Genomic DNA, 11,721 nt, shown 5'->3' with positions numbered 1-11,721 from the left:
TATCTTTGATCATCACGATATGTGGTGTTTCTTTGTGCAGTTTCACATTAAAACAGAACATTTAAAAAGCTTTAGTTCATAATAGTTAATCGATAAACTTAATTTCTGTCAGTTGTCCAGTAGATAATTTCATATAAAGGTACTGCCTTGTCTTTGTGTGGTGTGTTTGAGATTTAGTAAAACCTGCCCCTCAGCCCTCACACTTTCCTCTCCTCCACCCACTTGCCCTCCTATCTCCATCCTCCTGCCATCTCTCTCTGTCAACAGTGATTTTGCCTCTTGCCACTGATCAAACGCACCTGCCAAGCCCTACTAACATTCCCGAGCATGTTCACTAATTACCCACAAAGCCTTGCAGATTTATACTCCTAATAGGGGATTTGCCTCAAATCGGGGGCAGGGTTGTACTGCATTACAATGGTATTTATTTACTCATTTGGGGAAGAATCTCTTGGGATCATGTGCATTATAAATGTTTTAAGGCAAATAAACTTCCTATTTTTACGTCTAGTGTACCGTTTTGAATAAGTGTCTCCCCCTTGTATTCTTCTTTTTCAAATGGTAAATAAGGTTGGTAAAAAGGGTTAGAGATATTGTCATAATCATCTCTCGATTTACATCTAAGTTAAAGCACTCGTATCCCACAAAGGCGTGGCATTACCATCAGTGAAACAACAAAGCTTGGCACTGATTATAATCCTCTTGTTTCAGTGTAATTAGATAAAAGAGCCTTTTAACTGTGCAGCTATGGAGGAAATTATAGATTAAGTGCTTAACAAATTGCCAATTACTTTTATGTTCAAACCAGTACGGTGGGTACAATGGATACCATTGCAGAAAAAAAATCCTTAAATTACTAGAAAAGCATTATCAAAGTGATTCCTAGTGAATGAGGAATCTAACATGATGTAAATGAAAATTGCTGTGCTTCATAATTTCTCTTAGGGGTAAACACTATCATATGAAGACTGTAATTCCCTCCATAGAATATGAATAATGTTTACTCTGGTAGCCCACAGAGTTGCTTAAATTCCTCTTCCACTCAAAAATGTATTTTGCTTATTGTTGCTTCATTTGAATAATTGGCCTCGATCATCAGCTGTCCTAGAGCCTTTTGTGTTTTTATGTGACCATAACAAGGCTATATATAAACAGAAATTTCAGAAAACTTAAGATGTCAGTATGCTTCAACAGAAGTGCTTTTCTGATGGTCGAACAGCATCAGAAACCTCTTCACCCACACCTTTCTGACACTGAAATTGGTGGGGGTGCCTTGACAATTTTTGAATTTTTTTTTGTTGTAATTTTTGTAAAACCGACAAGCACACCCACTTCATGCAGTGATAGGCCAGATTTCTTGATGTGAGAAAGTAGGCAGGCTATAAAAATCTCTCAAGATCCCAGTTTCTATTCACACAGCTTCATAGTCTTCATCACTTTTTGTATGTACAGACGAGTGCAACACCATGAATGCCTTTAAGGAAAGACTGTCTGAAAGTGTGCGCCTTTATTCTCTTTTGAATTTTCCCTAACTTAATATAAATTTAGTATGGGATAATCTTAAGGTTCATTTCGGAGGTGTACATGTTCAGACATGACATAAATGCGTTGAGGTTATTAGGGTTGGGTACCGAACTCTGCACTTTTAAGGGTACCAACTGAATTTTGTCAGTGCTACTGAGTACCAATTCACGTTAGATCAATTGGCACCAAATTTCAGTACCTCGCGGGACTCAGAGTAAGCACAGCTCACTCTCAGCAGAACTGAGACAGCGAGCGGTGCTGGCGAGAGCAAAGATGTGAATCAGATAAATAAAACGTTATTTTCTGATTATTTCACGGCGGTCACTTTCTAATGCAGTGTTTTTCAACCTTTTTTGAGCCAAGGTACATTTTTTACATTGAAAAAATCACGAGACACACCACCAGCCGAAAATGTTAAAAAATGAAACTCTGTAGCCTATATTAACAATATAAAGTCATTCTCGTCAAAGTGTCTTGAATAGGAATCAAATAAACACAAAGAAAAAAGTTTTATAATCTTTCATATTTCTACTCACTCAGTGTGAAACATGGGCCTGTTTGGATGAACACAGAGCTGATATCCTGGCGGAAATCGAAGAAAGACACACACAAAGCTCTTCCTCAACAGCTCTCAGTCTCTCTCTGTTTTTAGTTTTTATAGCAGTCAGGCTTGAAAAGCTCACCTCACACAGATATGTCCAAAAAAATGGGAGCAATATCAAAATAGCTTTGTTTGCCAGAATGGGGAACTCCTTGGCAGTAGCCAACCAAAAACTGTCCAAAGGTAGATCAGCAAAGCTTAGCTGTAAACCACGATTTTGTCTCAGTTCAGTTAGTTCCTTCTGCTCCTGTAAAGTCATGTCATTTCCAACAACTGATGCTGAGCTATATGGTCCCTAACCCAGTCAAGGCATTCAGTGAAGGCTTAAGAGAAATAAAATCTAAGTATCTGCAGACATGTCATCAATACGTCTGGAAATTGTGTTATCTGAGAGAGGGACTTTGGCTATTTCTTTAGCTGCCTCAGGTCCGAGCATCTCATTTACAATGGCTTTGCAGGCAGGAAGTATTAATGTCTCTGCCACAGTTTGGGACTTTTTTGATTTAGCTACAAGTTCAGCAACATGTTAGCTAGCTTTAAGGGCTCTCTCATTTACCTTTGTGGTTTTTCTCATGAAAGGTGCCTGTTTCTCCGTGTGTTCACGCAGGCGAACAAACTAGTCCGCATTCTTGTTTTGAAGCGAAGGGTGTTTCGTTTGGAGATGGCGTTTAAGCTTACTTGGGACCCTAGCACTGTTGGATAGCTTTTCACCACACACCAAGCACAACGGAGTCGGTGAAAGTAAATCCAAATGAAAGATAGCTTTCGCTGTATTGCCTCGCGCCAGAGACTTTGCTCGAGATCACCGTCTTTGCTTTCGTTTGACCTCCACTCATACTAGGGCCTTCATCTGGGTCCGAATTTTGTCCAGGCTCCAGTTCGGAGTTAGCATTTTTTCTTTTCAAAAACTTCTCTGTCACTGTCATCACATAGTCTCGCTAGCCACAATGCCACTGTCACCGCAACCTGTCGCATCCATGCATCATTGATTCTCTTGTCTCACAGTACAAGGCTATTAGCTACCTGCTGCCACCTACTGATACGGAAGAATATTACATGATTACTCTGCCAGTCACTAGACAGCACAGACACTCGACAATGGCACATTATTTGCAGATAATAATTAATTTGTTTTCAAAAAATGTTTTGTAGGCCAATTAGGTGAAATTGGATAATTTCCCACGGCGCACCTGACAATATCTCACGGCGCACTAGTGTGCTGCGGCACAGTGGTTGAAAAACACGGTTCTAATGCACAAATAAACAGGCCCACAGCTCCGCAAAACCCTGCGGGAAGGTGCCACATTACCCGATTTTGCGTGAATGCAGAGCTTCACCCTGTCTGCTGTGGCCTCTCTGCTCTGCGTGTGTGTAGCTCAGGCCCGCCTTCGGTCAAGCAGACACACAGACCTGCATCTCTTTATACATCCATGACACAGAGACACAGAGCAGAGTGGAGCAGAGGAGAAAGACGGAGACAGCAATGGTCGCTATGCTACGAGTCCCGACCTCACACCCTGTGCGCTGTTATTTACTGGGGGCTATGCACCCACTGCCCAAAGGTTGACAACCAGAAGTGTCCCGAACACAGCAAAATAATAATAGAGAAAATAGAGGCAGAGGGCAGAGTCTCTGCAGATCCATACACTGCCACACACACCTAGTGGGTCATAAGTAATGATTGAGAGGGATTTTTTTTTTTGGAAAATCCTGCATAATATACCTTTTTAAATAAAGGTCTAATTCAGCCCTTAGACCCAGCTATTGAGGATGTCATCTGGGCCTAGTCAGTTGGTATAAGCATCAAATATCACTTTGGTCAGGAAAGCAATCACTAGGGAGTGTTTACTGCCTATCCATTCAAAAGAGAAACAAGTTTTCCTTAAGCCTGCCGCTTTCTGCATGGTGAGTTCCCCAATGCTGCTCTAATGGAAGGCAACTCACTGTGCCAGTTCTCAGCAGCAGTAGCAGCAGCATAGTGTGGGAAGCGGACGAATGTGTTGTAGAAGAAGTGCTTGAATGCTCCTTAAAACAAACAAGCCTGACTTTCAGCTGAACAAATACTTGGTCACCATGCCTTCATTAGTGGAGGGGGAACGGGATGTAGGAGGGCAACAAGATGAACCCACTTTAAACCCACTATTTTCATGCTTTGTCATGTCTCATGCACAAAGCCACACACAACTCAGCATCTATTCAGTAATGTATTAAAATGTTTACAGGAGATTGTGAATGACCTCATAGTTGACTAATTCCACTTTTGATTCACACTTTTGAACATCTGAAATCAATGTTTGAATAATGGTACAGTTTTTCCCCTAGGTGGATTGCTTTGGGGTGGCGCCAGGCCTGTACAATTATAGGGGAAATAGTGATGATATTTGGTGATTAATAACTCATTATTTTTTAGCGTAACACCATCCATTCATATGGAATGTTTTCTTTTTTCTTAGGCAAGTACTGGAGAAATTGCCTTTTGATAATTATTTACTGATCTGGCTCTTACAGACTTTTTCAATTTATTAGACTTAATGACTCAAAATTTAATGATGGAGTTACAACAGCATTTTTGTGATGCTCATAAAAATATATTCATGTTTTTACAGCTATTTCTTTTGTTAAGACTAATGATTGTTTTTAAGAAAAGGTATTTATGGGCCAGTGGGTGTCATGTGACCTGCAGTTCCAACTGTGGCCACTACACCAAAATGGGATCTTGGTCCACACTACAACACAGGTTGGCCTTTTCAGATGTATACACAACAGCATTGTAATGTAAAAATCAGTCCTAGTGTAGATGGAAGGCCAAAATTTGGTGGAAAAAACAGTGTTCAGAGTTTTCAAGTGTGGACATGGCCTTACACATTGGGATTTTAATCCTTTAGCTAGGCAATAAATAAAGACATACATTTTCCCGACCCACCCATTATCACTCAGATGCTGCATCTGACTCCAGCTTGCACCAGAGGAAAGGCAAGGAAACACTACAAACAGGCTGTCAGGACAGAGTTAAGAATTTTGAACCAATGACCTTCCTGTGAGGTGACAGTGCTAACAACTGAGCCAACGATTTAATAGCTTTTGTCCTAACAAGTCTCCATAGACTAATCTCTGTGAAAAAAACCCAAACAAAAACATTGAATTTCCCTTTGAAAAATCTCTTTGAAAAATCCCTTTCATAGAAGTCATGCAGTGTTTTAATAAAAACAATTTACTCTTTTACCCTTTTTTGTTTTAACAAGAGATTCTCTCTGAGTTTACTAAACTATTGCACTGACCTATTGTTTAAACAAGGCAGTTGTATTAATGCGATTTTACCCATTACATGTGACTTTTTATGTTTTTGTATTTTTACTAAGAATTATTGTATTTTTCTTTTGAATATTTTCACAATTGAATGATGTCCTTTATTTATAGTGTTAGCTTAACGGATAAAACAGTTGCTGTATCAATTGCAGTTTAACAAAGACAGACATAGATACCTACCTGTAAATCTCTCTCTGTCTCTCACTCACTCACTCACTCACTCACTCACTCACTCACTCACTCACTCACTCACTCACACACACACACACACACACACACACACACACACACACACACACACACACACACACACACAGATAAACAGAGTTTTTCAAAGGATGTTGTCAGTAGGAGAATAAGCAATGGAGACACCACACGTCTGTAACCTGCCAGGACCTATCCCCCCAGCCTGTCTTCAAAAGCAAATGAAGAGTCTTAATAAAGGCTGCCATAACATGAGATCTTTTTAAGTGAGACACCCTCCTTCCTTTACCAGTCTACCCCCCGGTGAGCAAAAAACCTCTCTTCACCAATCTCATTTCCACCAATCAATAAACCTAGTCTTCTGAAGACAACCATGCAAAGCCTCTGCTCCTTTTCTTCTCCTCATCACAAATTAGAAACAAACATCACACTGTTTTTTTTTTAGGCCAGACAAAATAGATGCTATTCTAAACAATATTTTAGAATAATTCCTGATTTGGCTGCCAAGTTGGAGAATTTAGTAATTCACATTTTCATGGCATTTTCTCCTTCTGCGATCAGTAGTCATTCAGGTTATTACATTAAAGGTCTCAAAAGAAGGATCTTGTTTTGCATGTTACAAGGCCAGATTTCAGTCATTTAACAGTTCATTAGTCATTGAAATTGAAGCCCACTCAGTTTAGTTTCTATAAGCAGAACAAAAGTGTACTAAAACATAATGGTATATGCAGAACATTTTTATGACTAAAGCACGGGGTGATGTGAGACTGTGTCACTGAAGACCAGATGGTGGAGCCAAAAACTCAGAAGAGAACCTGTCTAATTTCTAGTATGCTCTGATCCTCAAGTTTCTCAGATGGCTCTGTAGTTTGTAGTCGCCTGTGTGCATGTGAATGTGTGTGTAGGTATATGTGTGTGTGTGTGTGTGTGTACATGTGTGTGTATAAAAGCATGTGTGCATGTGTGTGTGTTTACCCTAGACTAAAAACACTCACTTGAGAAACAGAGAACAGGGCTCATTTTCTAACCAACCCCATCAGCTGGTTCTGGGCTATGGATGAATAATGGCTGAATTCAACTGTGCTGAAACAGAAACACATTCCACACACTCTGCAAAGCTAATAGCCAGAGCAAAACAACCACATTTGGACATTTACAATTAAGAAAGCTCAATGATTGAATATCCGGGTGACTGTTAAGTCACGCCTTGGAGTGAGATAAAATGCTGCTCCTGGATATTGCTGAATGCTTCACAAAACCCTAACTATGTTTTAGATGTGCCTCAACAACACTGGGAAATGAGTCAATTTGACAGGGAAGCAACATTTTGTTTGCAGTGAGAGAGCATAAGGCATATAGGCTTTGGCTGAAAGAAAATTCTGAAATGACAACATTTGGTTTAAAAAATTTCAACCAGTATATTGCAGAGAAGAATTCTCGGTAGGTAATGGACTGGCGAGTACGATCTCATCCAGAATTATTGGCACCATTAGGATAGATGAAGAAATATGAGGAAATACTGTCTATTCTGTACATATAATTTTTAGAAAAATGTAATTCTTTTATTCAGACAAAATGGTACCTGTATGTTGTGTTATATTTATCTTCTCTTCCCTCTTGCATTTCAGAGACCTTATATGTGGTTTTACACAATTTTCTAGATTTTGCTCATATTAAGTCTAGAACAGTTTGGTCTACAAGGCAGACACAAAAATGTTTAAATATTGAGGTGCTGAGGGACCAAAACCCCATAAACTCACACTGCTTCCACTGGGCATAAAACAGACATTTTACATTAAGATTCCCACCTGAAAATGTTCACTTAGAGGTCAAGAGCTAAAAAAAAAAAATCTTTAAATACACTGATATAGAATAAAAATACAGCACTACATGGATTTGAATGTGCTTAAGTATCATTAGTCAGCTTGACAAAACTACAAATAAGCACACCTAATTAATGAGAACTCTTGGAGATGCAGAGGATGCAGTTCAAATGGCCGGACCATGAGCATCATATCAGCAGGGTCCATATTTTTTTATAGTGAATCAGAGTGAAATTTATGTGGAGATGTAGTGGAACTTGTTTGGAAATTATACCACAGTAATCTTTTGTATAATTAAGACCTCTCACACAGTACAAATTATTTAATTTGCAAGAGGATGTAAAATTAAAACTCCAAATGTAACATTTGGCAGCATATCATAGATAATGTCTTTCCACCTACAACAAGCCAAGACAGTGTAGAAAAGACCTTCAGTCTGAAACTAAACCTAAACACCTGCATTCTGTTAAATTCTTTTTGAATTAAAATTGTTATCCCATGTATCAGTGTATTAACATTCCCACCACATCAACAGTCTCAGGAGGATATTCAGGTCAAGTTCACGAAGGAATACAAACAATCAACTTTGTAAAGAATGTTGAGAGAAACATCTGCGGATTCATTCACCCATAGTCTCTCAGATTGCTGCGGCCATCAGGAGCCCTAATGGCTTTACCTGGTGGCCCTTCATTCACAGGACTGATATCTCATGTAGTTAAATTTGGCAGGTGTTCATTCCGCAGAGCATCGGTAGCTGACTTCTCCATTTTATCAGCCCCTGGTTAGAGAGCTGGCCAGAAAATAATTCTGCAGCAATTACCATATGTTGTGATTGTGGTTTTGGAGCAACACTACAACATCTGTGTTATACTGGCATCTGGGGCACCCTGAAAGAAACTTCCCCAGTCTACATTCCTTCCCTGCATCTACTGAACAGGTGCTCCCTGCAATACTGCTCTCCTATAGAGGAGCTTGGGTCGACCACATGGTTCCTTCCTGTTAAAGCTTTTATATACACACAGCATGTTTGTAAAAACGCAATTACTGACTTGCAGAGTGTAAAAGGATTCCACAAACAGCACATTCATCTCTTTGTGGTCTAAGGTTCACAGTGAAACAATGACAGCTCACACATTTACTCTGACTGAAAAAAAACCCTGGCTAACTCCTAAAATATCTGCGTTTCTTTGAATATCTGTTCGAGATTATGTCATGTATGTATAAAACATGATGCTTTGGTTTTATGCTCATTATGATAGGTCCGGTAATTTGCATACACAATTTAAAATGAGTTGGAATGAGTTAAAATGAAAATATTTCACCTTGATCTTAAGGCTGAAGTTATAAGCTTTCCTTACATTCCTTAAACAGATTTGCGAAAGAAGACTGTCATTAATGCATACTTTTAACAACAGACACACAAGCGCCCGCCAATGAAGGCCACAATAAATTATGGCAAATTGGCAAATGAAAAACAGGCCGTTGGCAAATGAAGCCTTCTAATGGGGATTCCCTGGCTTAAACAATCAATTATCTCTATAAACTTGTAACATCTATCAACATTTGTCAGAAACCATACAGCAGAGCAGGTGGCAAGTTAACACGCTGTCCATCGGGGATCAGGGAGAGCAGCCAGCGGGCTCACAGTCAGGGTGGTGTGTATTCCTGTGTTAGTGATGTCTCCCACTGCAGGGCTGTGCTGGTCTGTCATGCAGGCACTCAGACCCTCAATGTACATGTCATTATAGGGCAGCAGAATGGCAACTGTCACAGAACCTGGCTATTGCAGACCGTCTCAATGCTGTAGGTGTTTTGGAAATGCACACTTTTCCCTCACCAAATCAAAGGCTTCTCTCAGCTGTCCTCTTCGTCCACACCCTCCCTCAACTGTTGCCAGTAGTGAATGCAAAGAAAGTTATGGCGGCAGTAAATCACAAACTTTACAAGGCAGGGTCTGAACATGGACCTATTTCATGTTTCACTGTTAGTCTCTGATTTATTACGTATGACATGAACACATGAGGGGGTGTTTAAGTCAATCATGCTGCCGATGTCACCTCACTAATTCATCAGAGCTGAAGCAATTAATATTTTAATCAACTGAATTCATAAAACAAAAGACTCCATAAAACAGTCAAATTCTGCTTTGCATATGTCAATGAGAGTCATTGGGAAGCTAAATAGAATTACAGCGCTCCCATTATATAGTAATGTAGCAAAGCTAAGTGAGCAAATGTAAAACGGACAAAACTATATTTGCTTTTGATGATTCAATAGAAGTTTTCCAGAAATATTGTGTATACTGGCTATCCATTTCTAAAGACTCTTTATTGTTTTCCCTCTTGTTAACTGGATCATTCGGCGTAGATTCTGAGACAAACAAGATAATGCTGGATGTGCACAAAGCAGAGACAGAAAAATGAAATAAGCCAGAAAGTATGAAGTGAAAACACTGCCAAGATGACAATCTGTTTTCAAGATGTGTGTAATTAGGGGGACCAACACATTTTAACATCAATAGAACAGCACTTGGCTCTTTAGAGGAAGGAAACGGAAAGAATTAAACACTTAAAGCATGACCACAGCTTCGTGTTTGAATAAATGGGGAAGAATAAGTCAATTAAAAAGGAGCTATTTCAGTTCATAAAATACGGGGTAAACACCGGGTTAGCTGCACAAGAATAATCAGCATCACATTTTGTAGAGCTATAAATTTGTCAAGATACTGCCGAGAAGACAAAGACCTAGGAATTATCTCAAAGACTAGTTCAAGAATAATTAAACTTTCATGGTTTGTAAAATAATTGAATTATCCATAGAAATGCAGTCATTACAGCTGGATTTTTACCACACCGACATTCATTATAAACACATGGTGTCATGCTCAGGCTTTCTCATTCTCTTCAAAATATGTTTATGTCGCTGCTCTCAATTTAACTTATATAGATAAATTAAGTGTTACTGCACATTTCAGCTACTTTAGCACAAATATATCAAGAACTCCTTTACTTCTTATCATCTTAAGTAAGAGCTGTACAGCATTTAATTTCCCTTATATGGAAAGTAATATTCTTGTTGTTTTATGTACCTGCCACTACTGCTTGTTGAAATAATATTCTTAAAGCTGACTTTGTCAACAATGTAGCAGCTGTGTAAAAGAAATGCATTTACTTATCTATTTTTTTCAATATGCATTGTTGTGTTTTTTTTTATATTGTCAGCAAACATTGGCTTTGAGTTCTCTTTCCTGGAAAGCAATACCCTCATATGCCAAATTCCCTTTACAGTGAGTAAAGGGATGTATAAAAAGCCAACTGAGCATAGACAAGCTTGAAAATGTTCCCATTCATATTCAATATTCAAATTCCTATCTGTGTGTCTGTGTATGTGCATGAGTGCTCGGTGATCGCAGCGCACCGATTGCCGCTTGAAGTACTGTAGATTGCTGGCTTTGACATTTTCCCATTGTGCATGGTGGTGCAGCAGGCAATAATTAAATATCAGGTGCATAAGCTGCTCTTTAATTTGACATGTGTGCTTGAGGCAATAAACACATGTGGTGCAGTGGGGGCTGCATAATTGCAGAGGAATAAAATATCATATCAAGAGTGAGAGGATCATTGTATCAGGTACCCGATGACAGCTCATTTGATCATTACGCCAAGGCTAAAGAGGTTTGCTAATTAGTTGTCATTAAAACTCACCCTCTAATCAGGGCTCGCTCTTGCATAAAAAATGTCCCCATCACTTGATAAGCGAACAATGCCCTTAACCCTTTCAGGCCAATCTCAGTGCCTACAGCTATTAGCAATAATAATACTGACACATTGGCACATAGGCAAGACTTTGTTCTTCTGTGTTTTTGCAAAGTTAGGATGAATGTTGTTGTTTTTGTCATACATGATGCGGTTTCTTACCAGTGCTTTTAAGAGAAGGCTTGGTCTTAAATCTTGAACCTGTGAGCTGTGAAACAGTTTTACTCATACTTGTATCATTTCCAAAATCCTGAAATCATCAGCTCAACAGTAACATGCAGGCTGATGCACTGAGCAGAATAAAGGAGAAGACACACAAGTAAATCAGTGAACAGAGATAAAGAAGACTGCTCCCAGCTCACGGCAGCACAGATGCATTATATCAGTGTAAGTGGGAATGACTTCTTCAGACAACACCCTGGTGTCTCAGAAACCATGGGTGCCTCTTGCCATGACTTTCAAAGATGGCAGAAAGTGCTCCAGTGAGAGACCCATGCATTATTAGCTG

This window comes from Thunnus thynnus, chromosome 1 (genome assembly GCF_963924715.1).
Source record: "Thunnus thynnus chromosome 1, fThuThy2.1, whole genome shotgun sequence".
NCBI classification, from domain to species: Eukaryota; Metazoa; Chordata; class Actinopteri; order Scombriformes; family Scombridae; genus Thunnus; species Thunnus thynnus.
This window is presented reverse-complemented; position numbering follows the sequence as displayed.